The following is an 18,379-nucleotide window of genomic DNA, read 5'->3' as shown; positions in this document are numbered from 1 at the left end:
AGTTAGAATGGCTGTCATTAAAAAGTCAGGAAACAACAGATACTAGAGAGGATGTGGAGAAATAGGAACACTTTTACACTGTTGGTGGGAGTGTAAATTAGTTCAACCATTGTGGAAGACAGTGTGGCCATTCCTCAAGGATCTAGAACGAGAAATACCATTTGATCCAGCAATCGCATTACTGAGTATATACCCAAAGGATTATAAATCATGCTGCTATAAAGACATACGCACACATATGCTTATTGTGGCACTATCCACAATAGGAAAGACTTGGAACCAACCCAAACGTCCATCAATGACAGACTGGATTAAGAAAATGTGGCACATGTACACCATGGAATACGATGCAGTCATAAAAAAGGATGAGTTCATGTCTTTTGCAGGGACATGGATGAAGCTGGATACTATCATTCTCGGCAAACTATCACAATGACAGAAAACCAAACACCGCTTGTTCTCACTCATAGGTGGGAATTGAACAATGAGAACACACGGGCACAGGGCAGGGAACATCACACACTGAGGCCTGTCGGGGGCGTGGAGGACTGGGGGAGGGATAGCAGTAGGAGGAATACCTAATGTAAACGACAAGTTGATGGGTGCAGCAAACCAACATGGCACATGTATACCTGTGTAACAAGTCTGCACGTTGTGTACATGTACCCTAGAACTTAAAGTATATTTAAAAAAAGCAAGCCTAACCAACCAAACAAACAAAAAAACCCATATAAACAGTCCTACAAACCTGTACTTTTCGCTGGCATTAAAATGGAAACATCATATACATGTCAATTGAAAGAAAAATATCAAGTAAAGAGTATTACAAAGATAAATAATTGATGAAATAATAAAAAAAAGCATAATGAGCTATCACCCCACACCTGTTAAGGTGGCTATTATCCATAAGACAGATGACAATAAGTGTTGTCAAGGATGTGGAGAAAAGGGAATCCTTACACACAGTTGTTAAGAGTGTAAATTAGTACAGGCATTATGGAAAATAGTATAGAGGTGCCACAAACAATTAAAAATAGAACTACCACATGATCCAGCATCATGCTACTGGGTATATAGCCAAAGGAAATGAAATCAGTATGTCAAAGAGATACCCATACTCCCATGTCCATTGCAACATTATTCACAATCGCCAAGGTATGGAATAAATCTAAATGTCCATCAGTGGATGAATGGACAAAGAAAATGTGATATACACACACTATAGAATACTATTCAGCCTTGATAAAGAAGGAAATCTTGTCATTTTCAGCAACATGAATGAACCTGGAGGACATTTAGTTAAGTGAAATAAGCCAGGCGCAAAAAGACAAATATCGTAGGATCTCACTTATATGTGGAATTTTAAAAATGAAACTCACAGAAGTAGAAAGTAGAATTGTGATTACCAGGGGCTGGGGATGGGGAGGGTGAATTGGAGACACAGTGGTTAAAAAGCACAGCATTTCTTTAGATAGGAGAAATAAATTTAAGAGATCTACTATACAATACAGTGACTACAGTTATTAACAATGTATTATATACTTGAAAATTGCTATAAGGGTAGATTTTAAGTGTTTTCACCACAAAAAATGGTAAGTATGTGAGGTGATACATATGTCAACTAGTGTTGAGTTAGCCATTTCACAACGTATACATATTTTGAAACATCATGTTGTATATAATATATAAAATTCTTGTCAATTAAAAATATTAAAAAACAATTAAAAGTTAATTCCACTCCCATGAATACATAACCCCTCTCAATGAAATCCATTTTTTATGCAGTAAAATTTAAATTACTTTGCAAGTCACATAAGGTCCTTCAAGATTTGTCTCTTACTTGTCTCTTAGCCTTATTTCTCTTTTCTTACTACTCTATCTTCTTATCCAGTTGAGTTCTCCTGAACTACTTGCAATTCTTCAAATAAGTTGTGCAATTTCTGCCTTTGCGTATGTGGACTGTCTCCCTATTCTTTTTGATCATGAGAAAGCCTTACACTTCTTTCAAAATTCAGTTTGCTTCTTGACTCTCTAGGAAGTCTTTCCTGGCCTCATAAGTAGAATGAAACATTCTTTGGGCTTCTAGCATATCTTCCATTGCAACTATTGCCCTTACTCAACTACTGTTGTTATTGGTTTGTGTATGTTTCTCTCATGACTCCAGCCTCTACTTACCACTCTATCCCCTGCTTTGAGCCTATTATCTAGTACATAGTACGCCATTGCTATATTTTTATTAACTGAGTGAATGAGAGTTTTCAGACTTATAGTAACATTTACTTTGATGTGCATTTCGGCAGAGCATCTATAAAGTACTCCTCGGTGAGGGGAGAAAAGTTTTCCAGGCTGTTGATTCAGTTATTTCTCATGTGATTCTCTGGAGCACACTGAGGCCCCAGATGTGATTTCACTCTAGGGCACCCTTTGCCACCTACCCATTTGTTTATCCTCTCTACTTCTAGAAGGTCAAAAGATGAAGAGAAATACCTGCTGTGGCATAGAAAGTTTTAAGAAAAGAAGACAGTTATGTGAATGTGTGTGTACATGCACCTGTTGCTCTGTAACTTACCCTTTATATACAGTGTCACTTCATAGTCAAATGTCTTGCACATAGAAAGCTCCCAACAGTTCGTGATTGAATGATCTCTCCCCCTGCATCTTTCTGTGTACCCAGACCTGAAGCCGCACCAGACAGCAGAGCGTTCTCCAAAGAGCCATAGACTTTTAATCCTCCAGTTCTGTACCTCCATATTGTTGTTTCAGCCTGAAACATCCTTTCTTGTATTGTCTACTCATTTCTCAATCAGAGCTAAAATCAAATGCCATCACTTCTGTGTGTTTTTGATCCATCAAACAGAACAAACAGCTTATTATTTCTCCTCCTCCTAACTTGCTGTCACTTTTTTTCCTGAGAGCAGGGCACCTGCTTTCCTTATTCCAGAACTTGGCGTGCTGTTTGGCACATGACTATACCTAACAAATATTTGTAGAAATAAATTAATTTGAAACAAGTAAATAAATAAAAGAATTCACATATGAAATATTTTTGAGCAAGTAAATATTTCAGATTGTGCGAAGATACTGAGAAGCTGGATGGGCTCTCAGCAAATCTGTGAAGCATCAAAACCTGAACATGGCACCTTCAAGCTTCAGTTCCCACCACTTCTCTGCTGCTCACCCCTGGCCTCATATGGCAGTGTTAGGTCTCAACCCCCCAGAGCCTTGCTAAAATGCTTGGTAATAAATGCTTAATGTATAATCCTTCCAACAGTAGTTGCATTTTAACTGGAAATTTTTGAAGGACATGTAAACAGAAAAGAACCCAAGGAATAAGTAATGGTGGAACTACAAACACCTTGATGATTGGTAGGGGAGGAATAGCGAATCAGTGATGAACTTTCAGAATGTCCCTCAAAGCACAAAACACCAGCAGCTGTTGCCTTTTTGTCTGGGATGACTTTCTCTGGACTTGAATGTAAATAAAACAAATATTTCTTAAAACAAAATTTTAAGGGGACTATGGAATAGTTAAATTGTAATCCCTGTCAAAAATCACTGGCGTTTTCTTCAGAATAGAAAGCAATGCTTAGAATAACAGGCATTGAAAGTTGACTCCTATTATTTTAATCAAGCATTATTGATGGGGAAATAAATGGAAGCCAGGAGGTACCCCCAACATGAAGAAAGCTATCAGGTGAACATTATTAGTTTCTCCCTGACTTTGTTCCATTACACAGCTGCTTTGCTGGTCTCCCAAAGGAGTACTAAAACTGAAGGCATGAGTAGAGAATTGCTGATATTTATCAGGTAGGAGCAAGTTAAAATGGAAAGAAGGCAAAGGCAAAGTCAAAGTAGTAAAACACGAAGAGCTTTCCCCAGATGTAATTTCTTCTAGGAAATATAACATATAACACACTTGAAAACCCTTATCTCATTAACCTCTACTGGATTTTTTGGGTGGTTTTGTAAATACCCATAGTTTTAAACCAATAAATGTGTCAGAATATATTAGTGGCCTTACGGAAGTATTAGTACTGTAGACTCGATTCTTTAGTATTCACCTTAGAAAACAGCCATTGGCCAAGTCAAGGCTAAGATAAGACTGTGGAAAGCAGATAGGGAAAGTGGATGAACTAAGCAAGAGGCAGGTTCAATTATTCTGCTTCTATGGGTTGTCAGGAAAGATTAAATCCTCTGATCTTTTATGTTCAACAGCAGTTTCTTCTTAGACACTTGCTTTGTGGTTGCCTCATCAAGTTTTCTTTATCTTCTATGTATACAAATAAGAGAAATGAGACAGAACGTTTACAAGTCTATTACTCCCATCATCATCTGATTTAGGAAAAATAATGAAGAAATCAAAACTCACTTTGGTGGGATCCCATCTTCCCATTAAGCATGGGCTCCCACATCTGAGGTCTCCTTTAAAGATCTGAGTAGTGTTCTTTCTTAGCATCGTAGATGACCTGAAGAAAAAACTGGAAACACTGAGAGTATCACCCCCTCTCAGAGTAATGAGGCTAAAAGTCCATAGGGGAAGAAAGTCCATAGGGGAAGAAAGTCCATAGGGGAAGAAATGAATGGATTAGAATAAGATTTCAGACTGCAGAAAAAAGGTGGGCAGAGATTACAGGAGCCACATAACAAGTGTCCCGGAATTCAGTGAGTTACACAGTCACTCTGCTAAGAATGAATTAACCAAAATATAAATTTGGAAAGCCGTTATGACTTACAAACCACAATGTATGTGTGACACGAAAAACTCTTGCTTTGTCATTGGTTTTCTTGTCAGCAAACTTCAGGACTTTTGTCCTTTTCATGTGTTTGCAGCTAAAGCTTTGGTAGAAACTCACATTCCCACAAAGTCTGTTAATTAATGTAAGTGGAGGCCAGGCACGGTGGCTCACATCTGTAATCCCAACATTTTGGGAGGCTGAGGTGGGTGGAACACCTGAGGTCAGGAGTTTGAGATCAGACTGGCCAACATGGTGAAATCCCATTTCTACTAAAAATACAAAAAATTAGCCAGGCGTGATAGCAGGCTACTATAATTCCAGCTACTTGGGAGGCTGAGGTAGGAGAATCACTTGAACCCGGGAGGTGGAGATTGCAGTGAGCCAAGATCGTGCCACTGCACTCCAGCCTGGGTGACAAGCTTAACTCCATCTCAAAAACAAAAACAAAATCAAAGTAAAATAAATAATAATATAAGTGGAATCTATCAAAATAATTTTTAAAAAAGACATCAGAGGAAACAAAGATTAGCAAGCAATTATTTATCCTGCTAAAAGAAAAAATAAAATAATAAAAATTACTATCCCATTGTAACTAATGTATCAAATCAAGCATCTTTCTTGAACATGAGACAAACATTTACTCATCATTGTCATCTAAGCAGACAGTTGAATGGCCTGAATAAGATTTAGATTTTATGATCAGTACTTGTTTTACATAACAGAAGAAATAAAAGCTTTCCTAAATTCACTAGCAGTTCCTTCTACTTTCCTTAGATTTCCTATTGAAGAAAATTGAACATATTTATATGGATGACTAGAATTTCTGAATGTCATTGTTACTCTTTTTGAATACTCAAGAAATTATAATCTCCTGGTGGGGAGTAAACATTCCTCCAATATTTTGCCCAGACAACCCTTTATAAGCAGTTTGAAAATGGTAAAGGTTGGAAAAGAGTGATTTCCAACTTACTGGAATGGCTCAAACACTCAACTTCAGTCTGAACTGAATCAACCAATATTTCTCTTTTCTAATGAAAAGAAAAAGGTTTTATGATTTTTGCTGTTGTCTGAATTCTTCTGCTTGCTGTCTGACTAGTTTATGAGTGAAAGGATTGGCCAGTACAAGTAAGAGAAACAAAAGTGGGCATGAAATTGTTGCCCAGCAAACCTCAGCAAGGCTGAAAAAGGAATGCTTTTACCCTTATCCTACAGCTGCCATGGGAGCAATGTGTGTTTGTGGTAGGGTTGGGGTGGGGGCCACAAAGAAAATAAACCAACTAAAAAAAAAATCGAGAAAGTACTCAAAGTTAAGAGTCCTCCAGGCTGTGTAGATCCTGGAGGACTCTGAAATACGTTCTTTGGATACCTGAAGACAAGCTCTATAAACACCCGTGGTACTGAGGCTGCAGCAGGCTCACTACAGAAGACTTCTCACAGCAGGCATTAGCAGAGTGTGTTTGCAATGGTGCAGCATTTTGCAGGTTCATGATATAGCTGGCAGGAGCAGAGCAATAGATATATAGATGATCAATCATTATACGCTCTATATGAAGCATGAACTCTATATGTGCTCAAAACTGAACTTCAAGAAGCTGAAGACAAATAGGACGAGAATTTTAATATTTAAATTCTCATTGCTGATATGAGAAAAATGACGTGCAATATGGAGTAGTGTTCGAGGTGGAAAAAGAGAAGTATCCAGGGTCCATTGACATGAAAATATATATTATGTTGTGAATGCTTAGGATAGTATTAAGTGTTGTCAGAATTGGAGGCCAAGGTGCACAAATGAAAACAAAAACCACTAAACTGTGAACATTACAAATTAGTTTGGAGACTTTCCCTTTCATAGGGCTATCCCTGCTGTCCTCCCTCGACCGCACCGAGGGCGATGCCAGATCAGCAGAACTGCTGATGTCACCATCCCTCACCCCTGCCTTCATTTGACTCTGGTAGATATAAGAAGAGGGTAGAGAGAAAGGTGCAGAGGTCCCCTTTTGGTAGGGAGAAGAGAGTACATTGTTAATGAACAAAAGATATTCTTTTCCTAAGTTCCCTAGGGAGTGGGGTGAGGTAAGGGGGTCACGGAAGCGGTAACAAAGTCTCCAAGATAATCACTCCCACAGATGTGGAAAGATTGACGTTTATCCAGCAGTCTGCCTGTCTGCTTAGCCCCTGGAACTTGCTTATAGTCAGGTTTTCATCAGCACTCAAGAGGTGGTATGCGGTGGGTGGCAACATGTGAACACGGCCAGGGTTGGCTCCCTAAAGTTCCTGGTGCCCCAGAGGTACAGAAGATGGGATTCACCAATGCTCGGAGGCTCTAAGGCTGGGAAGCTGCTGAAGGTGCATGTGATGGAGAAGTGCCATAGAGAATGGCAAAGAGACATGGAGAATAGAGGAAGCAGGCAAGATGCTGCCAGCTGGGGATTAGCTAGCAGATGCAAACTAACTTTTCAAGGGGCTACGAATCCCCAGGAACACTGTTAGAAATAAGGCAATTAATTGCAGGGCTGATTGGCAGCTAATTGGCCAAAGCCACTCTTCTTATATAAAGCCCGTGGATGACAAGTGGATCAGGCTATGGCCAATCAAGGAGACAAGTAATACAGACCCAGGGGCAGTATATCAGTTAGAAATGCTTTTGGGGCCGGGTGAGGTGGGTCACGCCTGTAATCCCAGCACTTTGGGAGGCCGAGGTGGGCCAATCACGAGGTCAGGAGACTGAGACCATCCTGGCTAATACGGTGAAACCTGTCTCTACTAAAAATACAAAAAATTAGCTAGGTGTGGTGGTGGGCACCTGTAGTCCCAGATACTTGAGAGGCTGAGGCAAAAGAATCGCTTGAACCTGGGAGGCAGAGTGAGCCAAGATCGCACCACTGCACTCCAGCCTGGGTGACAGAGTGAGACTCCATCTCAAAAAATAAATAAATAAATAAATAAAAATAAATAAATAAATAAAAATAAATGCTTTATTTGGCTGCAAGTGATACAAAGCCTACTTTTCAGTGGCCTGAACAAATAGAGATTTATTTTTCTCACATAACAAGATGTCTGGTGGGAAGTTGCTATTGCCCTTGGTCCCATATCTCAATGGTTCTGAAATTCTCTCAGCCTTTCCCTCTGGTGGCTGTCTTAACCCCAGGCATCAGGTGCACACTGAAGGAAGGAAGAAGTCTGGGAATAGGAGAGAACAGCAAAGTGTATTATTTATATCAGGAAAATAAAAGTGTTCTCAGAATCCACATAACAAGCTTTTGCTTATTTCTCGTTAGCCACAGTTAGGTCACCTAGGTACCACAGCTACGAGAGAACCAGGATAGTTTTTGGGTTCTTTAACCTTTATAGTAAAGGAATAGCTTTCCAATAGCATCTGAGATTTGTAGTCGTATTAAAGGAGGCTGTCTCTCAATTCTCTTTTTCTGTGGCTCTGCCGTAAGCAGGGGAGAGAGAGCTGAGGGTGAGTGGAGAGGTGAGAGGTGAGGGTACGCCCAACACCTCACTCACCCACCAAGACTCTAGATGCATGCATTTGGCCTGTGCTGACTGCAGCCAGGAGATGGAGACGGGGAGAGGAGGAAAAATGTCTTTAAACTGCATATGAAAATGAATAAGATAGAGTCTTAACAAGCCAAAATGAGACTGTTCTACTAATTGAAAGAGATGAAAAAGGAAATAGAACTGGATGAGGATTGTTAAGGGAATCTCCCATCAGCTGGAAAGAAAGCTTTGACTGGGTACAGTTAGTAGCAGTTATTAGTAGAATAATATCCTTTTATTCCCATGCAACTAACAAATTCAGACTTCTGCCTAAATTAGTTACACTGAAGTTAACTGTTTTTTATTAATAAATAGAGGATCCCAGCGGGTAGATTCAGGGCTTCTTAGTTAAATTTCTTTTGTTTTATAAAGTTCTGAGCTGAAAGGTACACTTAATAAGACATGCCTCATAAAAATACACACGATTGATTTTTGTAAGATCCTCAGATGGGTTGCTAAATAATCAAATGCATGCTTTATAAAGTCATGTATTAACACAGCCTGGTTCTCTTTAGGAATATTGTGTATTTTATATGTGACAGACTAAACATTATTGCCAATTCATCAGTTTTCTCAAACTAACTTCAGAGGATTTGTTCCCACTTACATCCCCTCCCCCATCCAACAAGTCCAACATATTATTTAACTGTATAGTATTCAGTCATTGCCAACTGTGATACAAACATATCTTTGCATATCCTTCTTATAAGAGGTAGATACACTCTTTCAAGTGTAAATTCCTACTCTATAAGAAGTTGCTTTCCAACTTTTAGATCTGCTCCAGTTAATTGGAGGCAGCCACCAGAGCACTGCTTGTCATGTAGCCCACAGAAACTTTAGACACTTCTCATATTCTAAAGGAGAAATAAGCTGATTCGATGATGAATAGTTGAGATTCCTGATAATCAACTCCACAAATATTTATAGAATTTTATCTACCTGCAGACTCTGTGCTATGTGCTGCAGACACACAAAAGAAGATACGCCCTGTCCCTGAGAAACTCAAAATTTAGCTCTGAAAGTACTATTAGCAGCATAAGCTAACATCCACAATGAGTTGTGATAAGTACTATGAGAAAAATATTTACAAAGGTCTAAGGAACAAAATTGAAGGAGTCACTACATCTGTGTAAACTGCATTGTTCATTTACAAAAGAAAAAATCAAAGGAATTCATCAAGATCTCAAAGTCGGTGCAATTCTACTCTGTATTAGAGAGAGCAGCGTGTCCTTCTAAGTATGAAAGGAAAAAAAATCGCTTCTCACCCAACTCAAGGAAAGATTCACAACCTAAGTGCTGGCTGCCTCTGCAGAAACCTGCAGAGATATTTTCTTATACTGCATCAGGTATAGCAGAAGGAAACAGCTGGAAGCTGAGGGACAAATATCAGGAGCCCTGGCGTGATTGAAAAGAATTGCCAAGTGCAGGACGTACATTCCTCCTCCACCCAGCAGTGCCTCTTTTCACGGTTATGTGCTAAGTCTTAAAATAATAAATAATAACAGTTATCATTTAGAGAGCATCCATATGTCACTTGTATGTGTCTAGCTCTGTAAAATGGAATCGATGTGTATTATTTCCAAATTTCATAACAATTCCACTATAAATAAAGCAGACATTACTACCTCTATTTTACAGATGAGGAAACCATAGAATAGATAGAAAATTATCCACAAGTGGAGAATTCAAGAGGTGATTTCAGTTTTACCTGACTTCAGTGCCTATACTCTTCCCACTGGGCCAGGGAGACAGGAGCATCATTGATGCTTCAATTTAAGAGCAAGGAAAGGCACTGTTCCGTGGGCCTCTTGGTACCTATCCATAGAAATTCACATGAAGTGGCCCCTCCTCTTTTGTAGTTTCAATCTGGATGTCTTAGGCCAAGGGTAAAACCAGTGTTAGAGTTCAAAAAGTGTTCTAGAATGGCAAATATTCTTATTTCCATTGCTGCCGATTGATTTTTTCCCTCTAAAGTCTGATTTTGATTTTGCTAGTAAATATTGTTTCTGTCTTCACCCTCACCAGCAAACACAGCTGGTTTGGGCTGTCAGAGATTCAAAGAACCTTCTGCAATAATTTAAACTATATGAAAACAATTAGAATGAAAAGGGGAAAGAATGTTTAAATAGATAACATCTTAAAATACGGGTTTGACATTGCTTGCATTTGTCAGAAGCCAATGAGCGTTTAAAAAGACTTCGTATTTTCAGTGTGATTCTTATGCAGTTCTTCTTAATAGAAATGTCCAAAGTGAATGATAAAGTCAGCAAAGTGAACATTCAATTTCTGCGTTTTCCAGTAGTTTACAACAAAAAGCAGGTCTTCAAGTCTACTTTGCTGCCAGTTGACCTCAACCAGGACTTTTCTCTGAGTTTCGAGTATAATAGGAAAGTCTAGACTAGATGATTGAATTCTAGTTCCAACATTTCTTGTTTACATTTATAAAGCATGGATTCACCATTTTTTAAGTGCAGTTATTCTGTTTCCTCTAAACACATGCTCCTTATAGCTTTTTATGTACCCTGGGAGAGTAAAGCTTTGTACCAAAGGGGAAATAAAGCCACAGTCTACACATGAGAGAGATTTCTGGGAGAATCAATTTAACTCAACAATTTTCAAGGCAAAGAATTTTAAACACATCTTTATTAAGATATAACTGAAATATAATACGTTGCGCTTATTTCAAGTGTATAATTTTTAAAGATTTGAGAAATGCGTACATCTGTAAAACAATCACTTAAGATAGTGAATGTATTCATTACTCCCCCAAAGTTTTCTCATGTCCTTGGAGTTCCTCCCTCATCCTTCACTACCCCATCCCCACTGAACTGCTGTTACTGTAGATTAGTTTGCATTTCCTAGAATTCCACGTAAATGGACTCGTGCAGTATGCATACGTTTTTGTCTAGCTTTTTTCACTTAGAGAAATTACTCTGAAGGCTATTCTTGTTGCTACATGTGGCAATAAGTCATTCTTTTTTATTGCTGAGTAGTATTCCGTTATATGGACATACTGCCATGTGTTGATTATTCATGTATCGATAGGCCCTTGCGTTGTTTTGGGATCCTGGATTTTCTTCCATGCTCGCCTCTAAGTGAAGTTAGCCTCCTTTGGCAGGGAAGTTGCTGGTTTTTGTGGATTTCCCAGTTATGGGGGAACTGCCATGGCTATGGAGCCGGAGGTGGTATAATTGAGGGATGGAGTAACCCAGGTTATAACATCACAGACTCTCACTGTTTTTACCTGGAGTTCAGTAACCTTTCTTGAATAAATGCATCTCAATTTGTTGTGTGCCTGGAGTCCTAAAATCGTTGTTTTTTAACAGTCTTTTCCGGTTTTATCCTCTCTCCTTGAGGAGGAGATTTGCCAAGCTATTTACTTTGCCATTCCAGAAATCCCCTGATTTTTATTTTAGTGCAATTTTTCTGACGAAGAGCAATATAGTCTCTACTTTTCAGAAAAGTTCTATCAAATAAGGAAATATAATGTGTGTCCACATAATTCGAATACAAGACAAAGACAAAGGCAGTGCCTCCATAAGCAGCCACTGAGTTCTGCAGGTGTTTAGAAGAAAGAAATATAATTCCTTCTGGAAAGGTTTAGGAAAAACATCAAGGGAGTGGACAGCATCTGAGTGAGCCTTAAAGGGTTGACAGGATTTCAATAGGTGTTGAAAGACTGAGCATAGCAGTTGCAGGAGTAATTATGCGATCCAGGATTTTTCTTTTTTCTTTCTATTTTAAATATTAAAAGTAGTACATGAATACATTTTCATTGCAAAAACATTTAAATAACACAGTTGGTAATGTTAAAGCATCACTATTTCCCTCTCCTCCTGACCTCTTCCCCTCAGCTCCATCCCTTTCCTTTCCCCACCATGATTTCTAGGCCTTTTCCTATGTACTGAAATACATATGTATGTAACAGTGGATCTCTGAAAACATAGACTGAAGTGAGTTCATCTGTATTTAGAGCAATAAAAATAATATTTACAGGCCTGGGTCAATGTTAACACAGATGAGTATTTGTAAAAATGATTGGACTGGGGGCACCTGCCTAGTATCAGCACCAGCAGCAAACAGTTTACTCCCTGAGTAAATCTAATCAAGCTACTAAGTAGCTATGAACTTCAGTTTATTTATCCATCAAGATAGGCTAGTCTATGCTGTGGTGACAAATAATCCCACAGAATTTCCAAGGTTTAATACAATAATACCTGGCTTCTCAAGCCAGGCAAGGTGGTATATGTCTGTAGTCCCAGCAAGTTGGGAGGCTGAGGTGGGAGGATCCCTTGAGCCTGCGAGTTTAAGGCTGCAGTGAACCAAGATTACGCCACTGCACCCCAGCTGGGCAAAGGAGCAAGACCCTGTCTCCTGTCTCTAAATAAATAAATATATATATAAAAAGTAATTTCTCACTCCCATAAAGTCCAATGCTCTTCTACACAACTTTTTCTGGCAAAAGAGTCCTTCCCTTTTAGCTTAGCAGACTTCTGGGAGAGACAGACAGAGACAGAGACAGTGAGAGAAAGAGAGAAGATTGTACGATACATTCTAAGGTTAGGCCTGGAAGTGAGGTACCCCATTTCTGCCTACTCCATTGAATAGAATTCAGTAGCAAATAGGTTCAAGGAGGGCTAGCAAATCAGTCTTTTTGCATGTCCAAGGGAAGTATAAAATAAGTTAGTGAATTTATAGTATTATCTCTGCCACAAGTTTCCTCATCTCTGAGATGTACAGTCAACTAGATAATGATTACAGCCTTCCCAATTCTGCTCTTTTATGAATACTAGGTTCAGTGAGAGAATCTGACTTCGCTTTGGTATTCAGGAGGATTGAGTCTATTTTAGCCATGTAATCCAGTTGTCTTTACGTTTTGCGTCATATCAAGGTAAGAGACTGAGTCACATTTTTTCTTTAAAAATTCTTTCCAAAATTTCAAAAAGTCATGGGAAAACACAGAAACAAAAAAATTCATTATTTAACTTCCAGGCAATGAGATATCATTAAAAGTCAAACTTTCTGAATTTAAATCCTGACTCTGCTATTAATAATGAACGATGTTGGGAAAATCACTTTAGCCTCCCTAGACCTCCATTTTTTCACTTACTAAATAGAAGTGATAATTATGACCAATTCATTGGGAATGAAGATTAAATGTCAGAGTACATGCAAAGCTGCTTTGTAAATTATAAAAACCTAGACAATTTTAAAAACAGACAAGGAGAGAGAGAGAGCGCAAGAAGGCGAGCAAATAAGAGAGAAGAGAGGGTTAGAATTATAGGATTCGTGGGAAAAGTCTTAAGAAATTCATGATTCAGAAGGGAATCAGAGTTTGGGTTGGAGACCACTGAAGCAGTCCCACAGGGAAAACAGGTAGAATCAGAAGTCTAAGAGGGGAAGGAAAACTGCAGAGTGAGGTATGGAGGGCAGAAGAAAGAATAAGATGCCAGCTATGGTGGCTCATGCCTGTAATCCCAGCACTTTGGGAGGCTGACATGGGAGGATTGCTTAATCTCTGGAGTTCAAGACCAGCTTTGACAACATAGTAGATTCTGTCTCTTAAAAAATTAAAAAATAGCCAAGTGGCCAGGCACAGTGACTCATGCCTGTAATCCCAGCACTTTGGGAGACCAAGGCGGCAGATCACCTGAAGTCAGGAGTTCGAGACCAGCCTGGGCAACATGGCAAAACCCAGTCTCTACTAAAAATACAAAAATTAGCCGGTCATGGTGGTATGCACCTGTAGTCCCAGCTACTTGAAAGGCTGAGGCAAGAGAATCACTTGAACCCAGGAAGCAGAGGTTGCAGTGAGCCAAGATCACACCACTGTACTCCAGGATGACAGGGTGATAATCCATCTGAAAAAAAAAAAAAAAAAAAAAGGTAGCAAGCTTGGTGTTGTGTGCCTGTAGTCCCAGCTACTCTGGAGGCTGAGGCGAGAGGATCTCTTGAGCCCTGGAGGTCAAGGCTGCAATGAGCAACGATCATACCACTGCACTCCAGCCTGGGCAACAGAGCAAACACTGTCTCAAAGGGCAAATAAAGTATGAGAAAAGAATGGGTTGGGACAGTGTGAGTAACTTTAGAAAGCAATGTTTTATATAACCAAAATGCTCTTGTCTATGTATGTTTGTACATTGTCTGATATTAGTATATTGTTATTAAGTAAATTTCCAGCTTTATTGCAAACCCTAATCTTTTGATAATTGTCAATTCAGTTTACTGAGCTAGGCAGGTAATAGAAGCTTAAAGTCTGATCCCTGTCTCTATCTGTCCCCATAATATGGTTTGGCTCTGTGTCCCCACTCAAACCTCATGTTGAAATGTAATCCCCAGGGTTGGGGGAGGGACGTGGTGGGAGGTGATTTGATCATGGGGGCAGATTTCCCCCTTGCTGTTCTCATGATAGTGGATGAGTTCTCATGAGATCTAGCTGTTCAACGCTGTGTAGCACTTTCCCCTTCACACACTCTCTCGCCTGCTGCCATGTGAAAACATGCTGTCTTCCCCTGCACCTCCTGCCATGACTGTAAGTTTCCTGAGGCTTCCCCAGCCATGCTTCCTGTATAGCCTATGGAACTGTGAGTCAATTAAACCTCTTTTCTTCATAAATTACCTGGTTTCAGATAGTTTTTTATAACAGTGTAAGAAAAGACTAATACACCTCACTTCTTCAGTTACTTTCTGTTTTGCTGACTCAGTTTCTAAAAATACCTTGTAGAGTCATCACAGAAGCTTCCCTCGGTCCTCAGGACAGCACATACCTGTGTCTTGATGAACAGATATTCTGGAAATAACTCTTTTGTCTCACTCTTCCTAGGAAGGTCCTTAGGAGATTGGAAAGTGAGGTAATTCATCTGGCAGCCAGTAAAGAGAGTGCTATTATTTAGTTTTTCTTTAACGTAGTCACAAACCAGCACACAAAGAACAATTATTTTTAACAATGTAAGTCCATATTGCTGAAGGCCCTAGGAAGAGGAGGCATTTTGAATTTTTCACTTTCTACATCATTAGTAGAGAAAGCATAAGAGAAAGCTTAGCATAGCTCCCCTCTCTCAGAATACCCCATGATAACCTCAATATCATTCTTGAAGCTTGATCTATTTGCAGTCATCTTCAAATAGACATCCATAGAAAAAGCTGGGAAATGGGATGTGTTGGGTACTTACAATGACTACTGGCATTTAGGGATTCAAAGGAAGAGGGATGAGGGATGAGAAGCGTCCTAAAATGCTCAGGAAAATCCAACACAATAAAGAATTATCCTTTTTAGTTAGCAACCAAACATTGATGAATACTATCAAAAAAGTTACCCGTTTGGGATATCCATAAGGCAGATGCTAAGAATTTATTAACAGCTTTCCTTAAGAATCAGACATCCAATTTAGGACTAGCTTTTCAGTGGAATACCAATTGTCAGAAATGCAATGCCATTTGTGTATACTTCCTTCTTGAGTGTGGAGGAAGAATGGAGGCAAATTTCTGCAAACTGTAAATCACAATAATATAAATAAAAATAGCCAGAAATACGTATACAGAGTCCATGAATCGGTTCCTTTCTTTTGTGTGTGTCAGTGCTATAGCAGAAATAATTATACTCTGGTGCTTGCCAAGATGCTTAATGTAGAAACAATTGCAAGTCATTTTCTTAAATTAATAGAATTCTGAGGAGCAAACAAATACCTCTAAATATCATGAAAATGCTTCTCATTATTTTACATATTTTCTCTTTGTATCCGTGTGTCTCAAAAGGGCTCTGAAAGTTTCACCAGGGGCAGGAGTTCAGCACTTCAACACGAGTGCTTTTGAAAATGTTGGAAAATTCATGAATTAATTTGCCAACTAAACTATGTAATCAGATCCTGATTTATTCTTCTAGAGCACAGCTAATAGGCTGCTTTTTCTTTTCTTTTTAGAAACAGGCAAAAAGAACTGCCATGAATCCAAGAAGAGTTTTGCCAATATTTAGGGCTTGATTAAGGTTGAAATCTCAATCCTCATTTGCTCAAGTTCACGCTATGTAGGGTTATAAAGATGGGCAGAAAAGGTCATTAAAAGTGTAATTTAAATATATGTATTTCCTTTTCTAGTATAGGCTTTGCAAATGCAATCCTGCTTCCAATTCCCAGAAATCTAGCTATTTATTCTAGCCAGTGTATCATTCAAAAGGTTAGACTAGACTTGTTTTCTTATAACAAACACCAACTGATTATCTCAGTCCCTCCACCACTCAAACCTTAGTGGACTTCATTGGCTTTGATATTTGTTAGCTTTGTAAGAGATGGATAAGCCTGGTATCCTTTCTGTCCCCATGAACACAGCTAACTATGCTGCAGAAGATAGAGGCAATTCAGAACCTTCACAACATTTCAACAAAAAGATAAATTCATGCAGTGAAACAGAAATTAGGGTCTGCTGAAATCTTTGCACATTCTCATCATAATTTTATATTTAGCTAATATTTGATAAATATTTTAAATACAGAGTAATCTGAGTTTTAATTCAGGATAAGTGCCATTGAAACAAGAGCATCTTTTGGTTTAGTTTAGGAATGCAGAATCAGTTCATAGACTACTAACTTCACCAAAATACAGATTTCATACCTACTTCTGACAAAGAATATGCACCTCCACCAAGGTCCATTCTACTTACTAAGTAGAGATACTCTTCCTCAAATATATCCTTATAAGAGTCCACTTCTGTCATGTAAAGTAGCAATTAGTAGCTCTCTGTTACACAGAATGTCATGTGTTCACTAACAGACAATGGATAAGTCACAAGGAGATAAAACATTAGTATTATTTCAATATCTTAGCCATGCTTGTCATTTACTTTGTACTATGTTACTGTACTGGCAGTTGGGAATGTGTTGGAATCAGGTTTTTAGTGCTAGAAGGAACGTCAGAGATCAACTGGACCATTTTCTTTGCTTTATGGATATGGAAATTGAGGTCCAATGAGGTAAAGGGGCTTGATCAAGACCACCAGAAGTTATAGAAGACCATCATAAAATTGCAACTTTAAAAAAGACTTTTCTTTTTTTTCAGGGGAAAAACAAACCTTCAATAACTAACAGTTATAACATTTATTACCACTAAAACATTCTTTGTTGGTGGATTTTGGTATAGACACTTAAGATAACACAGAGGATGCATTTCAATTACTTAGCTTATTCCTATGGTATCTGTTGCAACTGAGCTGATTTTGCTAGTTAGTCTCATATGAGAAACTGTAAACATTTTCACGTTGTGATCAGATGCTAAGATTTTTTTCTCTTATTAAAAGTTTATCTTTTCCAAAGCCTCATACCTAAGATTCAAGCTATGAGATCTCTTCTTGACCATTACATAAGTCAAATTAAAATCTTCCCAATCTGATATTCCTTTGTATTTTCCCCTATCTGCCACATATCATAAAGAAATGATGACAAATTAATGTTGAAGAGGAGAGATATTGTTTATTCTGATCCAGGCATCTCATCTAAGCATCTATAATGTATTTCTTAGGTCATGGGCTTAAATTATACAAAGTTCAAGGAATTGAAGCATATGTGCCTTCTCAGGTGGTTAATGCTGCTTACAAATTAAAGGAGATCATATATCTGTGGGCCATGATAGTGACTGGCAGGAGAAGCAAGTCTATTGCAGGAGGGCACTTATTTTAGGGGCATCGTTATCATAACTCTATTAATTAAAAGAAAGTTATTACGTTGAGATGAGTTCAAAGATAAACCCTTCCCACTGGCAGCCCAATGGAACGTCATGACTTTTTTGACCTGAGCCATCAATATTATGGTTTCTAGCCATACCCTCTGTTTTGGTCTGAGTGCGCAGGTGGCAATATGACAAATAAAACAGTTGGGGCACAGGTTAAAATGCTAGTGGCAGAGTTTGAGCCACTGTAACCTAGGGAGTTGAGTAATCATAACGGGACCGCAGCATCTGTGAATTCAGACCCATGGCACTATTCCAGAAAGTGGGAATCCACGTTACCTCCCTAGCATAACAATTCTATCTTTCCCTTGTGGATTTCCCACTTGTGGGTGGATTTTCCACTTGTAAGGTTGATCCAGCCAATTCTATGGCAATGACAGACAG

Source organism: Nomascus leucogenys, chromosome 1a, assembly GCF_006542625.1.
Source record: "Nomascus leucogenys isolate Asia chromosome 1a, Asia_NLE_v1, whole genome shotgun sequence".
In the NCBI taxonomy this organism is placed as follows: domain Eukaryota; kingdom Metazoa; phylum Chordata; class Mammalia; order Primates; family Hylobatidae; genus Nomascus; species Nomascus leucogenys.
The sequence above is the reverse complement of the archived record's forward strand: the minus strand, read 5'-3'. Positions refer to the sequence as shown.